This window comes from Rhinatrema bivittatum, chromosome 15 (assembly GCF_901001135.1).
Source record: "Rhinatrema bivittatum chromosome 15, aRhiBiv1.1, whole genome shotgun sequence".
In the NCBI taxonomy this organism is placed as follows: Eukaryota; Metazoa; Chordata; class Amphibia; order Gymnophiona; family Rhinatrematidae; genus Rhinatrema; species Rhinatrema bivittatum.
In genome coordinates this window covers 20,623,605-20,650,447 of record NC_042629.1, presented here as the reverse complement: position 1 = coordinate 20,650,447, position 26,843 = coordinate 20,623,605, and the positions used below count along the sequence as shown (strand labels likewise).

At 47.3% G+C, this 26,843-nt stretch overlaps 1 long non-coding RNA gene across 1 annotated transcript in view; it reads right to left on the bottom strand.

The window, feature by feature from the left end:
- The window catches only part of LOC115077057, a 167,539-nt gene that overhangs the window by 31,803 nt on the left and 108,893 nt on the right, over nucleotides 1-26,843 (bottom strand). The window lies entirely within an intron of this gene.

The window sequence follows — 26,843 nt, the reverse complement described above, 5'->3', positions numbered from 1 at the left end:
CTGTTACAGGTAAGCAACATTTGCTTTCTCACAGGACAAGCAGGATGGTAGTCCTCACATATGGGCGAGTACCGAGCTGAGGATGTCCGAGAAATGCACCAAATGTACCCAAGATGTGCAATAGGCATGAGGACTGGGGTGAAATTTGGTCGAAGGCATCCTGAACACTAATGCGCAGGCGGAAAGGTGTTGGTATGTCACGTTGTAAACAGGTTATGAAGGACAGAGTGGCCAAAGATGGAATCTTGTCTTCCGGCTTTGTCCAAGCAATAGTGGGCTGCAAAGTAGTGGGCAAAATAGTGGGCTGCAAAATAGTGGGCCACAAAACTCTCAACCACTAATCATGCCTTTTGTACATAGCATTTAATTTATTTATACCGTTTAACCGTTTATTCTTTCCTATCTCTTCCTTCTTCTCCAAGTTCTGCTACCCTTGTTATTTGTAACTGCTCCTTCGGTCACCACAGTTCGAATTGATGTATTTAATGCACTCCCGTTCCATGTAAACCAGCAAGATATGTTTTCATGATTGCCGGTATATAAAAACCTTAAATAAATAAAAAATAAATAAAAAAAGGTGTGGAGAGAAGTCCAAGTGGCAGCTCTGTAAATGTCAGGAAGCTGCACCAATTGTAGGTGTGCTACTGTAGTCGCCATGGCCCTCACAGAGTGTGCTTGAACACGGTCTTGAAATGGAATGCCTGCTTGCTGATAGCAAAAGGATATGCAGTCCGCCAACCAGGAGGAGAGAGTCTGCTTACCCACAGGCTTTCCTAACTTGTTAGGATGGAAAGAGACAAACAATTGAGTGCTTTCCCTGTGGGCAGCTCTACGGTCTAGGTAGAACGCTAGAGCCCGTTTACAGTCAAGGGTATGCAGAGCCTGTTCTCCTGGATTAGAATGGGGCCTGGGAAAAAAGGTAGGTAGTATGATGGATTGATTTAGATGAAAATCTGAAACTACCTTGGGTAAGAATTTAGGGTGAGTGTGGAGTACTGCCCGGTCCTGCAGAAGTTTAGTGTAAGGCAGATAGGTAACTAAGGCCTGTAACTCACTAACTCTACGAGCTGAAGTGATTGCCAAAAGGAAAATCACTTTCCATGTGAGATATCGAAGGTCACAGGAGTGAAGAGGCTCAAATGGTGGTTTCATGAGCCAACCCAAAACCAGTTTAAGGTCCCAAGAAGGGGCTGGAGGACGGAGTGGAGTCTTGAGGTGAAGCAAGCCTTTCAGAAAACGTGCTAAAAGGGATTGTACTGATATAGGAACATCCCCGACACATTTATGGAAGGTGGCTACCACACTGACATGCATTCTGATGGAAGACGTTTTTAGACCTGACTGATAAGTGCCAGAGATAGTCCAAAAACTTTGTGATTGGACAGGTAAAGGGGTCAAGGGACTGAGAAGAGTACCAAGACGTAAACCTGTTCCATTTGTAAGAGTAAGATTTTCTCTTGGAAGTCTTCCGTGAAGCAATCAAGACACAGGAAACTGGTTCAGAAAGGTTAAGTGGTTGAAGGAATAACCTTTCAACATCCATGCCGTCAGGGACAAGGCTTGAAGATTGGGGTGGCGGAGGCACCCGTCATTTTGAGTGATCAGAAGTGGGTCTTTTCCCAAGGGAATGTGCCTGCGAAGAGAGATCCTGAAGTATTGGAAACCACACGGCGTGGCCAGTGAGGTGCTATCAGGATCATGGTTCCCTTGCCCTGACGTAAATTCGAGAGAAGAGGAAGTGGAGGGAATGCATAAAGTAGACTGCTTGCCCACGAGAGGGAGAATGCGTCTCCTGGCTGATAGTGTTGGCTGCAAGTGAGAGAGCAAAAGTTCTCTACTTTGCGGTTTTGAGGAGACGCAAAGAGGTCTATTTGAGGATATCCCCATTGTTGGAAGATGAAGTTCGCTACTGAGGGGTTGAGAGATCACTCGTGCGGTTGAAAGATGCGACTCAGCTTGTCTGCCAACACATTGTCCACTCCCGGCAACCAGGTGGCCCTGAGATACATCAAATGGGAGAGGGCTTCCGCCCATATCTATGTAGCTTCCTGACACAGAAGGAAGGAGCCAGTGCCTCCCTGTTTGTTGATGTACCACATGGCCACCTGGCTGTCCGTCTGGATCAGGATAACTTGATTTGAGAGGCGATCCTGAAATGCCCTGAGAGCATATCTGATTGCTCGAAGCTCCAAGAAATTTATTTGGTATTTGGCTTCCTCTGGAGACCAAGATCCTTGTGTCTGCAGTTTGGCCAGATGGGGTCCCCAGCCGAGGTAGGAAGCATCAGTGGTGAGAGTTAATTGAGGGTCTCAAGCCTGAAAGGGCAAGCCTTGGAGGAGATTGTTCTGATTTCTCCACCAGGCAAGAGACTGATGGAGTGAGTCAGTTACATGGACAATGGTCGACAGGGGCTGAATGCTTTGAGTCCAATGTGACCGTAGAGTCCACTGCATGACACTCATGGCCAAACGGGCCATTGGTGTAACTTGCACTGAGGACGCCATGTGTCCCAGGAGAATGAGAAAGTGGCGTGTAGTCACGGAGTGCTGAGACTGCAGCTGGTGCACAAGAGATATGAGAGTGAGAGCTCGCTGTCGAGGTAGAAAAGCCTTTGCCTGCAAGGTGTCCAAGTCTGCCCCAATGAACGACAAGGTTTGAGATGGGACTAAAGAGGATTTGTCATAATTGACGAGAAATCCTAATGAAAATAGAGTGTGTAAGGTTAGATTGAGGGACCACAGAGCAGCTTGCTGAGTGGCAGCCCTGATTAACCAATCATCTAGATAGGGGTAGACGTGAACATCCTAAGTCCTTAGGAAGTCTGCAACCACCACGAGGCATTTCGTGAAGACTCGTGGCGCAGACGCAAGGCCGAATGGAAGCACTCGGTACTGGTAGTACTTGGGGCCTACTAGAAACCTCGGGTATTTGTGATGAGATGGAGGTATCGCAATATGAGTGTATGCGTCCTGGAGGTCGAGAGAACAGAGCCAGTCACCTCTTTGTAGAAGAGGAAGAAGCAAACCTAAGATTACCATCTTGAACTTCTCTCGCTGGAGGTACTTATTGAGGGCCCGTAAGTCCAGAATAGGACGAACGCCTCCCGATTTTTTGTGGATTAGAAAGTACCGGAAATAGAATCCTTGGACGTGCTGAGAGTAGGGTACGGGTTCTATTGCCTTGGACTGGAGAAGGAGGGAGACCTCCTGATCCAGAAGGATGGAGTGATTGGATGTTCTCCACGTTGGTAGAGGTGGGGAGTCCGGTGGCACGGAGAGAAAGTTCAGATGGTAACCTTGAGCAATTATCGCCAGTACCCATTGGTCTGAGGTGATTGAGTGCCATATATTGTTGAAGTGGCACAATCGACCTCCCACTGGTATGTGAGGCAATGGAAGCTGGCTGTTGTTCTCTAGGTAGAAGTCAAAAACCTGAAGCAGGACCTGATTGAGGAGCTGCTTGCGGTTTTTGTTTCCGTGTCTGACGAGACTGGGCTTTTTGAAAAGGTCTCGTGGAACGGGATCTGGCTGGTGGCAGGTAGGACTTCTTCGGGTGGAAGAATGACCTTTTAGAGTCCTTTCAGAAGGGCTGTTTTGAAGAGTAGTCAGAAGGTATCAGAGACTCATGATGGTCCTTAAGTTCCGCCACCGTCCATTGAATCTGTTCTCCAGACAGATTATCTCATACACAGGGTAGGTCAGATAACCTGTCTTGTACCTCAGGGCGAAGGACGGAAGACTTGAGCCAGGCCCATCTCTTTGCCGAAATAGGTGCTGCAGATACTCTAGTAGCAGTATCAAAGATATCATAGGATGATCTGATCTCATGCTTGCCTGCCCCAAACCCTTTGTTTACTAGGGTTTGGAGTTGCTCTTTAAATTGGTGAGGCAGGGAGTCTGTTAAATCTTATATCTGCTTAAAAATGACCCTATTATATTGGGTCATATAGAGCTGATAAGCGGCAATTCGGGAGATGAGCATTGATCCTTGGAAGACACGGCAACCAATGGCATCTAGAAATGTCTGTTCCTTACCAGGAGGTAAAGAAGTGTGAGGCTTTGATCTTTTTGCTCTTATCTGTGCAGATTCTACCACTACAGATTGGTGATCCAGTTGAGGTTTTTGAAAACCTGGAGCTGAATGCACCAAGTAGGTAGTGTCAGCTTTTCTGTGGACTAGAGCAATGGAGCCAGGATGTTCCCAGGTCTTCTTAAGGAGATCCAGAAGAACCTGGTGGATAGGGATGGAGGTTATTTCCTTGGGAGCATCCAGGAATTGAAGCAACTCCATCATCTGATGTATATCATTCTATTCAGTCTGTAATTGGAAGAGAATCAATTCAGATATTTCCTTCACAGAATTTATAAAGGAAAGGTCCTCTGGAGGAGAACATTTTCTACTTTCAGTGGGTGAAGTTGGTGAAGGCAAATCATCGATGTCTGGGGAGGAATCATCAGTACAGGTATCATAGGGATCAGCACCTGTCCCTCTAGGAGCTAGAGGGGGATGAGGTGGTGGGATACCCGAGGGTCCTGGTCTAGGCTCTGAAGGAATCTAAGGAATAATTGGAGGCACCGATGAAGGCATTGAAGGCACCGGTGCAGGCATCGAGGGCATCGATGGATGGCTCAGTAGTGCCGATGGGTGTATCAGTAATGATGGTTGGATCGGTGGCGAGGGACGTATCGGCATCGATGGCTGAGGCAGAACTCCTGATGGAGGGATGCGGAACTGTGTTTCTCCTTCCGATGATAAAGTAAGCGGGGAGGGCATCAGAGCCATCGGTGACCCAGGGTCCATCGGTGGAAAAGTGGCAATGAGTGCTTCAATCCTGGAGAGCAGCGGTGCCAACGCTGCCGGGATCGGGTCGGTGGTTGGTTCCACAATCGGTACTGGTGTCGGTGCCGGAGGAACCTGGAGTCATTGCATCGCCTTGTCGATGACCTCCTGAACCATCCGGTCCAGTTCTTCTCAGAGACCTGGAGCAAGCAGCCCTGGCTCCGGAACAGAAGAAGGAGGCAGAGGCATAGCCGGAGGGACCACCGTTAAAGGCAGAGTCGAGGCTCCCGATACCCTGTCTGGTGAGGGTTGCCTTAGTGACCCGGTCGCCGAAAAGTTTGGTGCCTTTACTGGACGGGGTTTCTTCAACGGCGGCTCGGACAATGGCGAGGTCGATTATTTCACTCCCTCGATGGTCCGAGACTTTAGATGGCAATGGCGATGTTTATCTCTACGATCCCCTCGGTCCTGAGGGGGAGTAGAGGGTGTTGAAGGCCGAGATGACGTCGACGCCGGACGGTCACCGGGCGGTGGTCGATGCTGGCGCGAAGTCGATGGAGCCGGTTCTGATGATGTCAACGCAATGGACGGAGTCGGGGTTTGAGCACGGAAGAGAAGTTCCATCTTCTCCATTCTGGCCTTGTGACTTTTTAGTGTCATTAGGGCACATTTATTGCAGGTCAAGACATCGTGCTCTCATCCAAGACACATTACACAGACTTTATGGAGGTCTGTGATGGACATGGTGCGATTACAATCCGGGCACCGACGGAACCCAGATGCCATGGCCATGGAAAAAATTGAGCCGTGGTATGGTCGACAGCCAGTAGGCTGCAAGGGCCAAACTCAACGGTAATCAACAAAAAACGGGTAAAAACTTACCGGAGTACCACGGCTTGAAAAAGTTAAAGGAGGGACACCATGGGGCAAATTAACTTTTAGTAATTCCGTGAGGAAAATTCCTGCTACTGCTACTGCTTCGCGGAAAAAAGAAGACTAAAGTGGGACCCCTGCTGGCTGCAGGGTTAGTGCCTTGCTGGGCATGCCCAGTAAGGGCCAGTTAAAGTACTAGAAACTTTGACAAAAGTGTTCTGTGATTGGGCTCCATCCTGTGATGTCACCCATATGTGAGGACTACCATCCTGCTTGACCTGTGAGAAAAACCCCACCAGATATATTGTATTTTTAAATTTTACTAAAGCAAGAGAGAATCACATAGGGTTCTTGGAATTAAAGCATTAATTAATTTGGACCAGCAAAAATGTGATGAAAGGGGTTACAAGGATATCATCCGCTTCTCACTCCCTTATAATCTTTCAGCCACTGATGCTTTTGGCATTTGTCCTTAGTTCATTTTTTCTGGTTTTTCTCTATATGCATTTAAAATCAAACACTAAGAGGTAGATTTTAAAAGGGTTGTGCATGGCAAAACCTGGAGATGTGTGTGTGACTCGCATGTGCAGATTTTAAAAGGCCCGCGGCCATGCATGTATCTCACAGTATGCTGATAAAAAAGGTTTGCCAAAAAACGGGTAGGACCTGGGCATGGTCTGTGTGGGGCATGGGTTTGTTGGGGCTGCACCATGCAGTCAGTTACGCACTAGTGTGCGCCAGGATCCCACAACTGTGTAACTTGCTTCTGCTATGGGCTGCGTGTAAGTAGATAAATTTTAAAAAAAGGGTAGTTAGCGGGGTTTTAAGAGTTGGGGTTAGTAGGGAAAAAGGGAAGCTAGTTAGGTAGGGGCTTTAGAAAGTCTCTTTTGCTGGGGCGAACTGGGAGGGAACTGGGAAATAGGCCTAATGCATCGCTGCGCGCATCAACTAAAATCCCCCCACTTATGTGCTCGAGATGGTATTCGCTTGCACATGTGTGTGTCAATATTAAATTGTGCGTGCAAGTTTGTGTGGGTAGCTGATTTTATAACAAGCGCACTTTGGTGCATCCATGTGCGCACGCGCGTCACTTTGAAAGTTACCGCTTTAAAGTACTTATCTTTATTTATGCTGAGCTTGTTGAAGAATAATTGCCAAGAAACAGAGTACTTGTTAATAAACCATTCATCCCAATACAAGCCGCATTTAAGAACATAAGAACATGCCATACTGAGTCAGACCAAGGGTCCATCAAGCACAGCATCCTGTTTCCAACAGTAGTAAAGCAAATGTTGCTTACCTGATGTAACAGGTGTTCTCACAGGACAGCAGGATGTTAGTCCTCACAAATGGGTGACATCGAGGATGGAGCCCACCACGGAAAACTTCTGTCAAAGTTTAAACAGAACTTTGACTGGCCCCTACTGGGCATGCCCAGCAAGGCACTGACCCTGCAGCCAGCAGGGGTCTCCCTTCAGTCTGGTTTTCAAAGCTACAGGCAGTGCCTAAAAAGTAAAAACAAAACGAACCCAACACCGCGGGGTGGCGGGCGGGTTTCGTGAGGACTAACATCCTGCTGTCCTGTGAGAACACCTGTTACATCAGGTAAGCAACATTTGCTTTCTCACAGGACAAGCAGGATGGTTGTCCTCACAAATGGGTGAGTACCGAGCTGAGGATGTCCTGGCTTGCACCAAATGCACCCAACGACGTGCAACAGGCACAACAACTGGGGTGGAATTTGGGAAAGGGCATCCGCACCCTACTGGGAAGGTGGAAGGGTGTTGGTACATCATGTTGGAAAAAGGTTACGCAAGACAGATTGGCCGAAGATGGAGTCCTGTCTTCCAGCCTTGTCCAAACAATAGTGGGCTGCAAAGGTATGGAGAGAACTCCAGGTTGCAGCCCTGCAGATGTCAGGAAGCAGCATCGATCGAAGGTGTGCTACTGAAGTCGCCATGGCCCTCACAGAGTGTGCTTTGACACGGTCTTGGAAAGGAATGCCAGCTTGCTGATAACAGAAGGAAATGCAGTCCGCCAACCAGGAGGAAAGAGCCTGCTTACCCACAGGGTGTCCTAACTTGTTAGGATGGAAGGAGACAAACAATTGAGTGCTCTTTCTGTGAGCAACTGTACGGTCTAGATAAAACGCTAGAGCTCGTTTACAGTCTAGGGTATGCAGAGTCTGTTCCCCAGAGTTGGAATGGGGCCTGGGAAAAAAGATAGGTAGTATGATGGATTGATTGATATGAAATTCAGAAACTACCTTGGGTAAAAATTTAGGGTGAGTGCGGAGTACCGCCCTGTCCTGCAGGAGTTTAGTGTAAGGCGGATAGGTGACTAAGGCCTGTAACTCACTAACCCTGCGAGCTGAAGTAATAGCCAACAGGAATAATACTTTCCATGTGAGATACTTCAATTCACAGGAGTGCAGAGGTTCGAAAGGTGGTTTCATAAGACGACCAAGAACCAGATTAAGGTCCCAAGATGGGGCCGGAGGACGTAAGGGTGGCTTCAGATGGAGTAAGCCCTTAAGAAAGCGTGTTACTAGGGGTTGTACTGAAATAGGAGTACCCCCAATACCTTTATGGAAGGCGGCTACCGCACTGACATGCATTCTGATAGAAGAGGTTTTAAGACCTGATTCAGAGAGATGCCATAAATAGTCCAAGAATTTGGAGATTGGACAGGAAAGAGGATCAAGGGACTGAGAAGTGCACCATGATGTGTACCTTTTCCATTTGTATGAGTAAGACTTTCTTGTGGAAGGCTTTCGTGAAGCTATCAGGACTCGAGAAACGGAATCTGAAAGGTTAAATGGTTGAAGGACTAACCTTTCAACATCCATGCCGTCAGGGACAAGGCTTGGATGTTGGGATGGAGGAGGCATCCGTCGTTTTGAGTGAGCAGATGCGGGTCCTTTCCCAGAGGAATGTGCCTGCGGATGGAGAGATCCTGGAGTATTGGAAACCATACTTGGCGTGGCCAGTAAGGTGCTATCAGGATCATGGTTCCTCCGCCCTGGCGTAGCTTCACGAGAGTCTTTGACACAAGAGGAAGTGGAGGGAATGCATAGAGTAGACCGGTTGTCCACTTGAGGGAGAATGCATCCCTCGGCCGAGAGTGCTGGCTCCGAATGAGAGAGCAGTAATCGTCCACTTTGTGGTTCTGAGGGGACGCAAAGAGGTCTATGCGGGGAGAACCCCACTTGTGAAACAGAGAGGTCGCTACCAGAGGATCGAGTGACCACTCGTGTGGTTGGAAGACACGGCTCAGCTGGTCTGCCAATACATTGTCTACTCCCGGCAGGTAAGTGGCCCTGAGGTACATGGAGTGGGAGAGGGCTTCCGCCCAGATCTGCGCAGCTTCCTGACACAGAAGGAAGGAGCCTGTGCCTCCCTGCTTGTTTATGTACCACATGGCCACTTGGTTGTCCGTCTGGATTAAGATTATCTGATGGAAAAGATGATCTTTGAAAGTTCGGAGCGCATAGCGGATTGCTCGAAGTTCCAGGAAATTGATCTGGTGTTCGGCCTCCTCTTTGGACCATAACCCTTGGGTTTGGAAGTCGTCCACATGGGCTCCCCAACCGATGTGAGAAGCGTCGGTGGTTAGGATTACTTGCGGATCCGGTGGAAGAAAGGGTAAGCCCTGAAGGAGGTTGACCCGAGTCGTCCACCAGGTTAAGGATAGGCGTAGCGCCTGTGTGACTGTGATAATGGAGGCTGAAAAGCTTGAATCCATTGGTGTCGTAGAGTCCATTGCGTTACTCTCATGGCTAGTCGGGTCATGGGAGTGACTTGAACCGAGGATGCCATGTGTCCTAGGAGAATGAGGAACTGGCGAGCCGTGGCAGTGTGTTGCGACTGGAGCTGGCGAGCTAAGGACATGAGAGTGTGGACTCGTTGAATTGGAAGGAAGGCTTTTGCCTGTAAGGTGTCCAAGTCTGCCCCAATGAAGGATAAGGTCTGAGATGGGACCAAGCAAGATTTCTCGTAATTGACAAGAAACCCTAAGGAAAGGAGTGTGTGAATTGTCAATTTTAGGGAGGATTGAGCAAACTGAGGGGTAGAGGCCCTGATGAGCCAATCGTCCAGATAGGGGTAGACGTGGACACCTTCCTTCCTGAGAAATGCTGCTAGTACTACGAGACACTTGGTAAAGACTCGTGGAGCAGATGCCAGACCGAAAGGTAGTACCCGGTATTGATAATGGTCGTGGCCTATCAGAAAACGCAGATACTTGCGATGAGATTGCGTTATCGCAATGTGGGTATAAGCGTCCTTGAGGTCGAGAGAGCACAGCCAATCCCCCTTTTGCAACAGAGGGAGCAAGGCGCCCAGGGTTACCATCTTGAACTTTTCTTTTTGCAGATACTTGTTGAGGGCTCGAAGGTCCAGAATTGGACGAAGTCCCCCTGATTTCTTTGGTATTAGGAAGTATCTGGAATAGAATCCTTTCCCTTGTTGACAAGGAGGGACGGGTTCTATAGCATTTGATTGTAGAAGAAGGAATACTTCTTGTTGTAATTGAGTCAAATGGCTGGTTAGAGTCCATGCCTGAAGGGGCGGGGAGTCTGGCGGAAGTGTAATAAAGTTGAGGTGGTAACCTTGTGCGATAATTGCTAGCACCCACTGATCTGAGGTGATCTGTTTCCAACGGTGTAAGAAGTGGTACAGACGACCTCCCACAGGGATATGTGGAAGAGGGAGTTGGCTTGTGCTCAATACAGGGAAGTCAAAGGCCCGCTGCAGGCCCAGGAGGTGGGGCTACAGTAGGCCTTTGCTTTCGCGGCTGACGAGGCTGAGGCCTGTTAGAGGACCGTACAGGACGAGCCCTAGTTGACGGAGGGTAGTAGCGACGTGGTCGAAAGAACGACTTTTTAGAGTCCTTCTTTTGCGGTTGCTTGGAGGTCACCTCAGGTGGGATAGACGAGAGTTGTTTCAACGTCTCATGGTGGTCTTTTAACTCTGCCACAATCTGTTGAATTTGTTCTCCAAACAAATTGTCGCCTAAGCAGGGCAAATCAGCAAGATGATCCTGGACCTCTGGGCGAAGGTTGGATGACTTTAGCCAAGCCCAACGTCTGGCTGAGATGGCTGTGGCTGAAACCTTCGTGGAAGCATCGAATATATCGTAGGCGGTCCTAATCTCGTGCTTCCCTGCCTCAAATCCCTTGTGAAGAAGGGCTTGAAGTTGCAGTTGGTACTGGTCCGGTAACGTGTCAGCGTAGTCTTGCATCTGCTTAAGGATAGCTCTGTTGTATTGAGTCATATAGAGCTGATATGAAGCTATGCGTGAAATCAACATAGCTCCATGGTACACTTTTCGTCCCACACTATCCAGGAACTTGTTGTCCCTGGTAGGTGGGGTAGAAGAGTGTGGCTTAAGATGCTTGGCCTTCTTCTGCGCAGACTCAACTACAACAGAGCGATGATCCAGTTGAGGCTTTTGGAAACCTGGTGCTGACTGGACAAGGTATGTGGAGTCAGCTTTCTTATTAACTGGAGACACCGATGAAGGAGATTCCCAGTTTTTCTTGAGCAGATCCAAAAACACCTGGTGTATAGGGATGGAAGCGATGATTTTTGGAGCATCCAGAAATTGAAGTAGTTCCATCATCTGGTGTCTATCATCAGCTTCAGATTGTAACTGAAAAGGTACAACTTCTGACATCTCTTTTACAAAATTAATGAAAGAGAGATCCTCAGGAGGAGATCTTTTTCTACTCTCTGTAGGAGATGGCGGCGAAGGCAAATCTGTGTCAGAAGATGTATCATCATCATCACCCCAGGTATCATAGGGATCATGTGGGGCTTGTAGCCCCGATGGACCTGGCTGAGGTTCTGAAGGCATCGATGGAAACCGAGGTGGAATCGGTGCCGTAGGTGGAATCAGAAATGGCATCGATGGCTTCGGTGCTGCCGATGGAATCGGTGCCTGGCGCGGAATCGATGGAGCCGAAGGATATATCGGTGGAGATATGCCAGGAGGCACCGATGGAACCACCCCGGAAGGGGGAATCCGAAACGGTGTTTCTCCTGCCGATGAGAATCCAGTCGGAGACGGTGGTGTTGTCGATGGCACTGGAATCACCGATGGAAGGGCCGTCATGAGCGCCTCCATACGGCTGAGTAGTGGTGCTAACGCTTGTACCAACGGCTCGGTGGTCGGTTCCCTCCTCGGTGGCGAAGCCGGTGCCGGTGTCGGTGCTGGGGGCGGCACTGGAACCGGTGCCGGAGACGGTGCCGATGGAGGTTGTAATTTCTTCATCGCTTTCTCGATGGCCTCCTGGACCAGCCGGTCCAGTTCTGCCCGGAGACCAGGGGTAACTATACCCGGCTCAACGGGAGAGGGAGGCTGAGGCAGGGCCGGAAGTACCACCGTAACCGGTGGGATCACGGCCCCCGCACCCCGGGAGGGTGAGGGTTTCCTCGATGCCGGCGAACGAGACGTGGAGGGTGTCCGGTCTGTTCGCGGCTTCTTTGTCGGTGGCTCGGCTTGAACAGAGGTCGATGGCTGTGGATCCTCGACAGGCCGAGACTTGTGCCGTCGATGGCGATGCTTTTCTTTCCGATCCCCTCGCCCATCCGGGGAAGGGACGGGAGTCGACGGCCGAGAAGCGATCGATGGCGGACGGTCACCGGAGGGTTGGCGATGATGGTACAACTTCGACGGTGCCGGTTCCGATGACGTCGATGCTATCGATGGCGTTGGGGTGGGTGCATGGAAGAGGAGCCCCATCTTCTCCATCCTGGCTTTGCGACCCTTGGGTGTCATTAAGGCACATTTGGTGCAAGTCAGGACATCATGCTCACTACCCAAACACATTACACAAACCCTGTGGGGGTCTGTGATGGACATAGTCCGGGTACAATCCGGACAACGGCGGAACCCCGTTGCCATGGCTGGAAGCCAAAATTTAGGCTGGGGATCGGTAAGTGCCAACAGGCCTCAAGGGCCAAAATCGACGGCAGTCGATGGAAGAAGGCAAAAAACTTACCGGGTTCCGAAAGATGACTAAAAAATTTGTCGAAGGGAGACCCCTGAGGGGCAAATTTTCTTAGGAAATTAATTTCCAGATTCCTGTCAGGAACGTGGTTAGAGAGCTCCTTTCACCGCGTGGCAACTGCTGCGCGGAAAAAAGAAGACTGAAGGGAGACCCCTGCTGGCTGCAGGGTCAGTGCCTTGCTGGGCATGCCCAGTAGGGGCCAGTCAAAGTTCTGTTTAAACTTTGACAGAAGTTTTCCGTGGTGGGCTCCATCCTCGATGTCACCCATTTGTGAGGACAACCATCCTGCTTGTCCTGTGAGAAAGCAAGGTTACATTTCGGAATGAATTATTTGCTATACCACAACCTTACTTCAATGAGCGTATAATTCTGGTCCTTGAGGGAATCAAACAAGACTGAGTTTCAGAGTAACTAAAATAGGCATTTTTGTCTGGTTCTTAAACTGAAGACATGCAAATATATCTCATGAATATTCATTGTGGGTAGCCTGAAAACCACACCTGTTTAAGGTCCTTGAAGAGTAGGAGCACATCTTACTTGATCCCCAGCTTCATTTATTTATTTTATTCCCCAGTACAAAGAATCTTTTTTCCTTATCCTATAATCCCCTGAATGGCAATTGTGTTTATACTATCACCTCTTGCACTGGGAAGTTATTGCGTGCATCCACCGTGTTTTTATGTGAAGAAACCATTCTCTGTTTTACTCCCCTTTCACCCTCAGACCATGAGCACTTGTTTTAAAACTTCTCTTCCTTGAAAAATGCTTGCCTATTATTCAATGAATGAACTGATAAAAGGAATAACTCTTATAAAGCTAACATCAGGATCACCACATGACTGTAGCAATAATACTAACTGCACTGAGGTCACCCATCTGCCTGTAACCATTGTCACAGTAGCTCATGTTGTGTCATTTTATCAATGCCCTGCGTGTCCTAGTTGTCCTGTTATCTGTGTGTCATTTTCTACCCTTCCTACAGTTTTTGTGTTTTTGGCTATCAGAACGCCAAGAGCAGCTATGGCAGAGTCTGTGAAAGACAATGGCATATTCTACTTCCTTCAGCTTTCCAGTCTTTTGTAATGAGATTGACTGGTCCCCCTTGCTTTACATGTTTGCCAACTCCATACAGTATGACAGAAATAAAACTCTTAGTCAAAGTTGGATATATTGATTAAAATAGTACAGCACAACTGTCTTTCATAAATTACATTATTTGGAATTGACATTTTATCAGAATGGTCGCTAAAGATTTGAGCCAGAACAGAAACAAAAAATTATGTATACAATGTTATTTTCCATCATTTATTAGGGTGCTATAACTTCCATATCATTGCGAAGAGCAAACTATTCATAGACGTTTTCATCTGAGTCCAAATCAAAACAAAAAATTTAACATTTGACTATAAAATTAAAGATGAATTTTAAAAGCTTGGCACACGCCAAATTTTAAAGTCATCCAGATGCGCGCTTATCTCCCATTACACATACATCCCAATTTCAAAAAGGGGCATGGTGTGGGGGGGTGTAGTCTGAGTTGGGCATGGTCAAGAGATGTGCATGTAAATACTTACGCACCCCGGCGTGCCCAGGTCGACTGCTGTGTGAGCTTCTGCTATGGAGGAGGTATAAGTTAAAAAAAAAAACCAACACAGTCATTTCTGAGGGGTTTAGAGGGTCTGGGGTAACTAAGGGGAGTAGAGATGTGCTTCGTTTAAAGATATTGGTTCGGCTTTGGATTGGGCACTCTGTGGAAATTTTTGTTTTCCCATGGTTCGTTTTTTTTTTTTTTGGCAATTTTCACCGAAGTGCGTTAGTGCGCACTAATGGGCCTTACTGCGCACTAACAACCAGTTAGTGCACACTATTTCAGCATTAGTGCGCAGTACACCGAATAAGATAGTGCACACTAGCTAGATGTTAATGCGCATTAAGGCCCGTTAGTGCGCAGTAACAGGTTAGTTAGTGCGTACTAATAGAACTTACAACGCGCTAAGTATGTAGTAGTGCAATGTAACTAATGTTAGTGCGCACTAAAAAAATGCAACTTTAATTTAAAAGTATCAGTTCAGAGGAGGTCATTAACTAGAAAAACAGTGCGCACTAATTGGTATTACTGCGCGCTAAGAGATATGCAGTGCGCAGTATCTCCGTTAGTGCATACTAACACGAATATGAATTTTGCCAAAATTTCGGCAAAAATCACTTCATATATCGGCACTACCAAACCATGACGAATTAGACAATATCGTTGACATTGTCTAATTCGTGAAAAATGAATGCACATCCCTAAAGGGGAGTGCAGACTCTTAAACCAGGGGGGTTTGGAAGACCTAGTTCTACACTGTGTAAGTGCACCCGTTATAAAATACCTTGACTTACATGGTAGAATCAGGATTTACACACCTAGATACGTCCCATTTAAAATTGGGTGCACATGTATGCTCATCCAGTGTATTTTATAACATGCACAATATAGCCTGGATTTTAAACGCCCTGAGCATGTAAAAGCTGGGCTTTACATGCGTGGCTGGGCCTCGCGCGTGCTGAGCCAATTTTCGAAGGCGCCCGACAACATGCATAAAGCCCGATATGCGCACAAGTGCAGGGCTTCTTCAAAGAGGTGGGCCGGGGGATGTGTTGGGGGCAGGCAGTGGGCTGGGACAGCACCATTGTTCGCTGTCCTGGAGGCTTGCACACCAGCAGCCGGCTAGCGTGCAACTTACTTCAGCTCAGCTGAAGTAAGTTGCAAAACAAAAATATCAAAATAAGGTAGGGTTTAGAGGTAGGGTTTAGAGGGTGGGGAGGAGAGGGGGTGAGTATGGAAGTTCTCGCCCAGTCCGCTCCTTAGTTGGAGTGGACTGGGAGGGAACTGGGGAAGGCCGGAATGCGTCGCTGCACGGAATTGCAGAAATACCCCCCTTGCGCGTGTTGCGTGGATTATAAAATCTGAGTGTCCATGTGTGCGCTCGCACTTTATTAAATCTACCCCTATGTGCGCACATTATAAAATCGCCACATTCCTGGGTGTACGCAGCACACGCCACCATGAAAATACATTCCCCGGCAAGATTCCTCCAATCAGCAAATCAGAATATTCTAGACATCCTCTCCCCTAAAATCGCGCGTCTGGGCGAAACTAGGGAAAACAGCACGTTCAATAGTAGGTCCAACCTTTTGGAATTGGTTACCAAATGAACTGAGAAACCTAAAAGATCCTAGGTTTTTTAAGAAAACTGTAAAGACATTTTTTATTTAAACTCACTTTTAATGTCTAAATCCAGGTGTATGATTGTTTGACTACTTGCAGTTATGCAATTTTTATTTTATTTGACTTTGTTGCCATGTTTTAAAAAATCTGTGAATATGATATTATAACCCGCCCTCAATGTAGGAAGGGCAGGCTATAAATGTTTTAAATAAATTAAATAAACACGCATCAATGTGTGCCCACACACTCGTTTGAAAGTTACCATCCTATTGACTATCCTAAAATAGTCTGTTTAATGTTAATACAGGCTGTATCTGTAAAAATGCAAAATATTTTTCCATTGACATTTTCTATTCCATAGTATGGATTGAAGATTAGCTCCACTGACTGTCATTCTAAAATGTTTCACCAAAGTGAAAACAGTGACATGCATATGAGACTTTGATTGGCTTCTATCCTATCTTTATTTTGAGAGTTAGTCTATGAAAGCGTGTATAAAACGGAATCCAGGAAGTCCTTAAGGGATCAGCAACAGGTATCTGCTCTGGTCCCATTAACGTACACCCCAGAGTAGAATTTTGGTCCCTGGACATTTTCCTAAGCAGGAGGAGAACAAGGTAGACCCAGGAGGGAGCAGAAGGGCCCCAGGGAGGAGAAGGAAGCTGAGCATATGCCAAAACTGCTTATGCTTCATTGCTGCAACTTTATTCTCGAGTGCTGAGGTAAGCAGCACGTTTTCTGCCTCTTTTCTACAAATAAAAAAAAGTTTTGGTGAAGAAACAGCTAGAATCCAGATTCTTCTGTCCTCCGGCACATTGGCCCAAGGTACAAAATTCCTACTGCTTTACACACTCCTTCCCTTAACAAGTTACAGGTTATTGTTGTGGCAGAACCTTGGGTTATACATGTGCTGCAGCAGACCTTCAGAAACAAGAGAACATGAGAAAAACATGTCCTTCTCCTCCCCAAATGCAATGGAATGTGACTTATTTGAGGGGAGGTAGTCATTAAACAGTCTTGGGAAACAAATAAGCATGGGGGTAACTTGCTGATGCAGCGGTTACTATCCTTAACTAATAAGCCTGATACTTTGATGCAGCTCCAACATGGCTCTCTGATTCAACGGCAAGAGGTAATGGGGAACTGGACTCATACAGCAACCAACAAGGTCTGATAACCATGGGGGTTACCTGCACGGCACAACAGATACTATCAAAAGGTTGCTGGGCAGACTGGATGGGCCATTTGGTCCTTTTTTGCTGACATTTCTGTTTCTATGTTTCTAATAGGGTGCTTTTCAAAGGACACATTAAAATACTATTATAGCAATTTTAAAAGCCCATTTACCCCATGTTAAGGGTAATTGCTATAATATATACCATTGAATTGTCAAAAAATTTGGCCAGCATTAAAAGGAGAATTTGAAAAATCCTGATGAACACCAAAATCAGGAGATGCACGTACATGCAGGGCTTACACTTGCCCGCCGTATTTTAAAAGCTGCCTACATGCATGCATATCTCCTGCTGCGTGCATATCTCACTCAGAGCCAAAATGGGTGGGTCTGGGTATAGCATGGGCATTTTGGGAAATGGCCAAGAAATGTGTGTGCAAATACTTATGTTCCCTGTGATCGCCCAGGTCCTCTGCCACCTAACTTTACCTCTGCTATGGAAGAGGTATAACTGTAAAAACAAAACAAAAAAACCCCCAGACATTTCAGAGGGGTTTAAAGGGTCTGGGGTAACTGGGGGAAGTTCAGGCTATTAAACCAGAGGGGTATGGAGGAACTAGCTCAACATTGGGAGAACTGGTGGAAGAACTGGTGAGACTGGTCATGGCATGGACATGCACTGGTTTTAAAATACTCTGACTTAACATGGTAGAAACCCGGTTTATGTGCCTGGGCACATGCGCACTTAAAATTGTGCACCAGTCTTTTATAACATGCGCGCATATGTGAAAGGACAGTTAAGATGTTTACCTGCCTAGTGTAATGATGGCTTAGGAAAATATTCATGTAAAAGTTCTCTCAAATACTGGGGCTTGTCTCCTGTAACAGCTCTGAAAACAAATACCAGAACCTTTAAAGGTTATCCTGTATACAACAGGAAGCCAATGTAGTTGATATAAGATAAGCAACACATGATCCCTAACAGCACAGAGAACGAGGTATGCTATCGGTATTCTGCAATATCAGTAATGATACAGGAAGCCCCTCATATAATGGATTGCAATAATCAATTGTGGAAATAACAAAAGCTTGAACTAGTGAACACAAATCCTTTACAACAGTGGTAAAGTTTTTTCCTTTAATAATGGAATTGGTTTTATCTTGAGTTAGATTTGCTCTATCAATAAATTCTTCTAAATTATGATGGAACTATGCACAGAGTGATTACACAGAAGGAAGCAGAATTGCTTTAGTAAATATATTACATATTTCACAGCTTCCTAGCAAGGATCCAAAGATAGAAATCTATGAAAGAGTTCATTCACTACACAATGGTATGTACAGAAGAAAGTATAGATCGATTTAAATAAAGGGCATGAAGGTATATAGTAAAAGATTATGCTGAATTTCCTTGTAAGTGGCAGATTCTTCTCTTGTGATATGAAAGTATTTTTAATTATTTGCCTATATTTTGACATACAGCAGCAGCATTAGTCCTGATTAAGGATACAGAGAATAGGGATGTGCAGAGGGATGCCATACATTGTATTCGGGATTCGTCGGGGGGCAGATATGTTGCATTTGGCCGTATGGCGCCCCGATACGTTAATTTCTATTTGTTTCCCCGCTAAAATTAAATTAACTACAACCCCCCACCCTCCTGACCCTCCCAAGACTTACCAAAACTCCCTGCTGGTCCAGCGGGGGGTCCGGGAGCCATCTCCTGCACTCACACCCTCGGCTGCCGGTTTCAAAATGGTGCCGATAGCCTTTGACCTACTATGGTCACAGGGGCTACCGGTGCCATTGGCCAGCCCCTGTCACATGGCCATCGGTGCCATCTTGTGCTCCTACCATGTGACAGGGGCTGACCAATGGCACCAGTAGGTCAAAGGCTATCGGCACCATTTTGAAACCAGCAGCCCAGGGTGTGAGTGCAGGGGATGGCTCCTGGACCCCCCGCTGGACCACCAGGGAGTTTTGGTAAGTCTTGGGGGAGTCAGGAGGGTGGGGAGTTTGTTTAAATTGGCTTCTTTAGGCAGCCGAATGATTCGGCAAAGATTTGCGTATTCGTGGGGAATCGCGATACGTTTCGCTTCCCCACGAATACAACAAATATGGCCACATCCGTTGCGGATTACCAATACGTAGGGACCGAATGCACACCCCTAACAGAGAATGACAATGGGATATTTCAAGGCTGAGCAAAAGAATCAGAAGAACCTTTTCATAGGTATCAACTGACAAAATGTGTTGTACCCAAAAGCAGAAAATATTTTGTCCCTTATTTAGGAAAAAATGGTATCTCCATGCTTCTTCAATGAGAAAACCCATCCAAAAATACAGCCTCACTAATATATGCCCTATGAGTCTTTCCTTCTTTGCATAAATGAACCCCTTTCATTTGGAAGTATTTTACCACCTGAATTATGAGCATCATCTCCTTTTATTTATTAATTATAAACATTTTATAATATAACTAGCGGTACCTGGCCACGCGTTGCAGTGGCAGAGTCAGGTTCTTTACCCTCCCTCCCCCTTCCCCTTGCTCATTTACCTCAGTCACTCATCCTCCTCCCCCTTGGTCACTCACCCCCCTTTCCCTCCCCTGTCCCCACTCCAACTCTCTCCCCTCACACTCACCTCTCCCCTCATTCTCCCTCCCCTGACACTCACCTCCCCCCTTATTCTCCCTCCCCTCACTATCACCTTCCCCTGCCTACTGCCTACCCTTCAGATCAGAAAACCTGTGTCTTTCTATTTCTGTGGGAACCCCCCCCCACCCCCCAAAAAAACCCCCAATCCCAACCCTTTAAATCAAATAATAACCTCCCACCCTCCTGCCCCCTCCCAAGACCTGGGAAATTAAAATTGTTGGTGCTACATGTGGTCTGTCCCTGGGCGACTGTGCGCGTTATGTAGCCAAATAGGGGAGTGCCTAACCAAATTTGCACTTCCAAATTTGTTTTGTGGTCTGGGGAGGGCTATTTTGATGCGTTCCCGAGATCGTGCAAGTTTAGTGTATGTATTTGTGTGTGAACCTCCCCCTTCCCCCAAAAAACAACCCTATGAGAAAAGTTCTCTTAAACTAACCACCCCACACTCTCCTGCCCCCCCTCCCCCAGCCCTGCGAAAAACAGTAGCCCACCCTCCTGCCCCCCCAGAGTTGCTGAATGAATGAAACCTGCCTCCCCCTCGTGACCCCTCCCCAAGATGTTCGCAATAAATTAATTACCACCCCCCACCCTCCAGACCCCCCCGAAACCTGATAAAAATGTCAGTTGGTAGAGCAGGCATTCAGGAGCAGTCCGGGAGCGATGTATTGGCGTTGGTCCGTCGGCTGCGAGAACTGAAACGGGTTCCGACGGCCCTTTGCCCTTACTATGTCAGTGGGGTGGAGCAATGGCAGTGGTAGGTCCTCTGACATAGTAAGGGCAAAGGTCCGCCGGCTGCCAGTCCTGAAAATGGCGCCGAGGGGTCCTCGCCCTTACTATGTCACATGGGCTACTGCCGCCATTGGTGTCCCTGAATGGCATAGTAAGGGAAAGGGCCATCGGTGCCATGTTGATTGCTGGCAGCCGATGGCCGTAGTGCAAGAGATGTGTCCCGGACCGGTCCTGGCCTCCCGCTGGAGCCACCCGGACTTCTGTCAGGTTTTGTGTGTGTTGTGAGGGCCTGGGAAGTAAATAAATTTGGCATGTGTGTGGGGGGTGTGAGGAGGGTGGTTTTGTGTGTGTTGGGAGGCTGTGGGAAGTAAATCAATTTGGCATATGTGTGGGGGGTGTGAGGAGGGTGGTGGGTGTATTTTATCTGTAAAGGAAATAGTTATCTTCCGGCGAAAAAAGTGTGCAAATGTGTTAAAATGGAAGTGAAACGTGGACCTGGACTGGCGAAATGATTAGTGTAGCGTGTGTTAATGTAAGGTGTAACAGATGGCGCTTACGTCCAGCAGATGTCGCTGTTTTCTCGAAAAATTTTTAAACATATTTTACCAGTCACAGGTGTGACATATCTGTAATGTAAGTACAGAAGAACCTTCCTGTATGCGAAATGAAGGTTGTGTCCAAATTTGAAAGCAATCGGTTCAGTGGTTTCTGAGATTAGCAATTTTGTCCAAACTATTTAACATTTTTATTTATATAGATTTGCATTGCTTTTGCAAGCAGGTTTCACTGTAAAAAAAACCAAAACAAAAAAACATCATGGAGCTGAGTGCTAGATGTATATACAATGCCAACTAAACTGTTGGAATCCCATGGCAATGTAGGGATGTACCATTCCCAGTTCAATAACAAGGGCAGCCGAGATCAAACATTACATAACACAAATAACTAGGGATGTGAATCGTTTTAGGACGATTAAAATTATCGTCCGATAATTTTAATATCGTCTTAAACCGTTATGGAACACAATACAATACAGATTCTAACGATTTATCGTTATAAATCGTTAGAATCGTGAGCCGGCACACTAAAACCCCCTAAAACCCACCCCCGACCCTTTAAATTAAATCCCCCACCCTCCCGAACCCCCCCCAAATAACTTAAATAACCTGCGGGTCCAGCGGCGGTCCGGAACGGCAGCGGTCCGGAACGGGCTCCTGCTCCTGCATCTTGTCGTCTTCGGCCGGCGCCATTTTCCTGGAGGTCCAGCGGGGGTCAGGGAGCGATTTCCCGCCGCGAATCGTTTTTGTACGGAAAATGGCGCCGGCAGGAGATCGACTGCAGGAGGTCGTTCAGCGAGGGTTCCGGCGCCTCGCTGAATGACCTCCTGCAGTCGATCTCCTGCCGGCGCCATTTTCCGTACGAAAACGATTCGCGGCGGGAAATCGCTCCCTGACCCCCGCTGGACCTCCAGGAACTTTTGGCCAGCTTGTGGGGGGCCTCCTGACCCCCACGAGACTTGCCAAAAGTCCAGCGGGGGTCCGGAAGGACCTCCTGCCGTCCAATCTTTTTCGTCTATGGCCGCCGCCATTTTTCGGCGCCATTTTGGAAAATGGCGCCGGCCGAAGACGACAAGATGCCAGAATGTGGTTAGTACAGTTAGTATAGCTGTGTTTAAAAAAGGATTAGATAAGTTCTTGGAGAAGTCCATTACCGGCTATTAATTAAGTTGACTTGGAAAATAGCCACTGCTATTACTAGCAACAGTAACATGGAATAGACTTAGTTTTTGGGTACTTGTCAGGTTCTTATGGCCTGGATTGGCCACTGTTGGAAACAGGATGCTGGGGTTGATGGAATCTTGGTTTGACCCAGTATGGCATGTTCTTATGATAATGGTGAATAATCTCCAACCAGCATACACATGTGCCAATCCAACTTTTGGCAAGATGACCAAGATCATCCTTGATGCCATTCAACAAGGCCAGTCCAGCTCTTCTTTCTGAGTTCATTACCTTCCAGATGAACAATAATAAGGTCTGGTAGCAAACTTCTTTCAGTTAGAGACCATAGCAAAGGCAGTAATTGACTCCACTGGATGCCCCCCTGTTGTCCTGTGAGAAAACCATGTATTTTGTCACGGCCTTCACTGGGCATGTTATCAGGTCAGGCACCGATGCTAGGGTAACACTATGACCCCTCACTGAATGGTCAGTCTTTGATTGCCTTCTGACGTCATCTGCCAACAGGATACTGAAGTCCTGCACAAGCTGACAGATGTACTAAAATGTCTTGTGAAATCATCTGTATGTCCTTTTCCAACTAACAAAAATTCATCCAAATAGTGCACTATAAATTGAAATTTGGGAGCCTCTTCCATTGCCCACTGTAAAAAGATGCTAAATGCCTCGAAATATGCACAAACACTGAGCCATCCCATTGACAGCCACTTTTCGTAGCAGTAAGATCCCTTGAATTTAAAATCCAACAGCGCAAAACTATCTGGATGGACAGGAGGCAGTTGAAAGGCAGACTCTTATGTCAGCTTTCGCCTTTAGGGCTCCCTGCCCAGCCCTCCTCAGTATTTTTAATGTACTTTCTAAAGAGGCATATTGTACTGAGCAGCAATCAACTGGAATATTGTCATTTACTGAGGCACCTTTAGGGAAGGACAAGTTATGTATGCTTGTTTTTACCCAGTTCTTTCTTGGGAACTGCTGACAAAGGGGAATACACTCAAAGCCCTATGCGCACTGGGCCTATTTTATAAAGGCCCGGCGATGAGCGTAAAGCCCTGGGATGCATCTAAGTCCCAGGGCTTCGAAAAAGGGGCAGGGAGGGGGCAGGGTGGGGTGATCCTGGGGGAGGCAGCGCCAGAGGCCTCCGGCACAGCGGCCATTTTCTGCTGTGTCAGAGGATTGTGTGCCAGCAGGCTACCGGCGTGCACAACATGCGCCTGCCCGGAGGGGGCACTTCATGTGGCACATTTAAAACTAATCGGAGAAAGTTCTTTTTCACTCAGCGCACAATTAAACTCTGGAATTTGTTGCCAGAGGATGTGGTTAGTGCAGTTAGTGTAGCTGTGTTTAAAAAAGGATTGGATAAGTTCTTAGAGGAGAAGTCCATTACCTGCTATTAATTAAGTTGACTTAGAAAATAGCCACTGCTATTACTAGCATCAGTGGCATGGGATAGACAGTTTTTGGGTACTTGCCAGGTTCTTATGGCCTGGATTGGCCACTGTTGGAAACAGGATGCTGGGCTTGATGGACCCTTGGTCTGACCCAGTATGGCATGTTCTTATGTTATGTTCTCTCCAGCCCTGGACCTCCACTACGCCTGACTACTCTTCAGCTTCTCTTCAGCTTCTCTCCAGCCCCAGACCTCCGCTAAGCCTGACCACGCCTGCCTTCTCCGTGCCCTGACCCTTGCTTTGAACGACTACGCTACAGATTTTCCTGTGTCCAGATTTCCACGTTGCTTGCCATAACTTCCACTCACTGCCAGCTCTGATCCTAGCCTGTCAGTGACACCTCCTCTCGCCTATCCTCTGGACATGGACTTTCAAGTCATAGGCCTTCCTTTGCTTGAGCTCCTCCAGTTCCTCATTGTTCCTTTGGCGTCCGAGTTCCAGTACCGAATCCAGTCCAGGATAGGACTACGCCATCTACCGACTGCAGTCTCTGGGCTGAATCACCTTTCATCTCTAGCAAACCTCGAGGCCCACCTAAGTCCTGCCGGCCCCGGCACCCAACGGCTCAACCTGAGGGGAACGAGGGCTGGTGTAGGTGAAGCTCCAGCAGCCTCTAGCTTTAGCCCACTCCTCCTGCTGATGGTGGGGACCCGTATGTCCTCACCTACGGGTTGCGTCAACCCTACCTCAGCCCAAGGTTCCACCTCCAAAGCAACATAACCATGGTACAAGAGTAACCGGAAACTGTAAAACCCAATCAGGCAAGACCAGGGGGCAATCAGTGGTGGCAGCCTGGCAGCACTCCAATCACCTGCCTTTTTTGAGGGCTTAGTTGACTCTCCTTCTGTGCCTCTCCCACAGCTGTGCGGCACTTGTTTCTACTTCACTCTGTCCTCCTGGGAGTCGCAGAGGAAGAGGAGAGTCTAACTGAGTCCCAAAGACAGGCAGGAAGAATCTGCCTAGGAAAAATCTATGCTTGATTTAAAAGGGAAAGGGGGGGGATGTGGGTGTGTCCAGCCCCCCCCCCCCTCCCGAAGTGTACGGTCCTGCTGAATGGAAAAGTTGGCAACTCTATGGGTCAGACTAAGGGTCCATCATGCACAGCATCCTGTTTCCAACAGTGTCCAATCCAGAATACAAGTACCTGGCAAGTACCCAAACAGTAAGTAGATCCTATGCTACTGATGCCAGTAATAGCAGTGGCTATTCTCTAAGTCAACTTGATTAATGACAGTTAAAGAACTTATCCAAGCCTTTTTTAAACCCAGCTACACTAACTGCACTAACCACATCCTCTGACAACAAATTCCAGAGCTTATGACATTTTCCATGTTATTCACCATTCCCTTCCTAATAATTCCTAATATTCTGCTTGCTTTTCTGACTGCCACAGAACACTTAAGCCGATGATTTCAATGTATTATCCACTATGATGCCTAAATCTCTTTCCTGGGTGGTAGCTCCTAATATGGAACCTAACATCGTGGGTTATTTTTCCCTATATGCATCACCTTGCATGTCCACCTGAAATTTCATCTGCCATTTGGCCGCCCCATCTTCCAGTCTCGCAAGGTCCTCCTGCAATTTATCCACTTGTGGATTTAACTACTATGAATAGTTTTGTATCATCTGCAAATATGATTACCTCTCTCATGATATTCTTCCAGATCATTTATAAATATTGTGATGTAGCGCAGCCCGGCCGCAGGCAGGAGCTGACAAGCTACCATAAGAGCAACAGGAATACCAGAGCCAGAAAGCAGGGGGCGCAGGGGAAGAGGAGAAGAGGAGAAGAACTACGAATCCCAGGTTCCCTGAAACACCACCAGACCTGGGAGAGCCTGAAGGCGAACAGGTGGCAGGCATAGAGGTTAATGAGGTAGACACCGATGAGTCCATGGAAGTGGAGGAAGAGGGCGTGCCCCCTTGGTGGAACTGGCCACAAACGCCCAGCTCTTCGGAGTTAGGGGAGGAAGAGATGGAGGTAGGTTCAAGGGGAGAGGAGTCCTCCAATTCATATATGGATACTGAGTAATCTACGTGTAGTGAAGTATACTCTTTATCCTAAAGGGGAAGCCCGGGAGGAGGGCTCTAAAGGGGCCTGTTGTGTTGGGTCTTGTAATAGCGCTGAGCAGAGGGGGTAAAAGGTTACTCTGGAATAGCACTGCTTGTAAGAGTACTGGAGGGCTGGAGGGGGAGGGGGCAACCCTCATGTAATGTATCCAGTTGTTACTTTATAAACTGCTTGGAAGGAACTAGCTCTCTCCCTGTGTTCTTTGGGGATTGGGGGGGCTGCTTACCCCCAACCCTGCTCTAAGGGAACTTAGGAGCCCAGCAAATCCAGGGCCAGCAGAGGCACAGACCCAGGGAGTTACGTGAGCCTGACGAACTCCAGGGACCTTGGTAGCGGCTCAGAACTGAAGACCGAAGAGCGGCACCCGAGGCCTCACAGACGGTGAGCCATGACAATATATTGAAAAGCACCGGTCCAAGTACAGATCCCTGAGGCACTCCACTGTTTACCCTTTTTCACTGAGAAAATTGACAATTTAATCCTACTCTCTGTTTTCGAACTTTTAACCAGTTTGTAATCCACGAAAGGACATCACCTCATATCCCATGGCTTTTCAGAAGCCTCTCATGAGGGACTTTGTCAAACACCTTCTGAAAATTAAAATACATTACATCTACTATTTCACCTTTAAGAAAAAATGAAGCAGATTTGTGAGGCAAGACTTGCCTTGGGTAAATCCATGCTGGCTGTATTCCATTAAACCATGTCTTTCTATATGCTCTGTGATTTAAGAACATAAAATTGCCATGCTGGGTCAGATCAAGGGTCCATCAATCCCAGCTTTCTGTTTCCAACAGAGGCCAAACCAGGCCACAAGAACCTGGCAATTACCCAAACACCAAGAAGATCCCATGCTACTGATGCAATTAACAGCAGTGGCTATTCCCTAAGTAAACTTGATTAATAGCAGTTAATGGACTTCTCCTCCAAGAACTTATCCAAACCTTTTTTTGAACCCAGCTACACTAACTGCACTAACCACATCCTCTGACAACAAATTCCAGAGCTTAATTGTGCATTGAGTGAAAAAGAATTTTCTCCGATTAGTCTTAAGTGTGCTACTTGCTAACTTCATGGAATGCCCCCTAGTCCTTCTATAAACCAAAAGTGTAAATAACCGATTCACATCTACTCGTTCAAGACC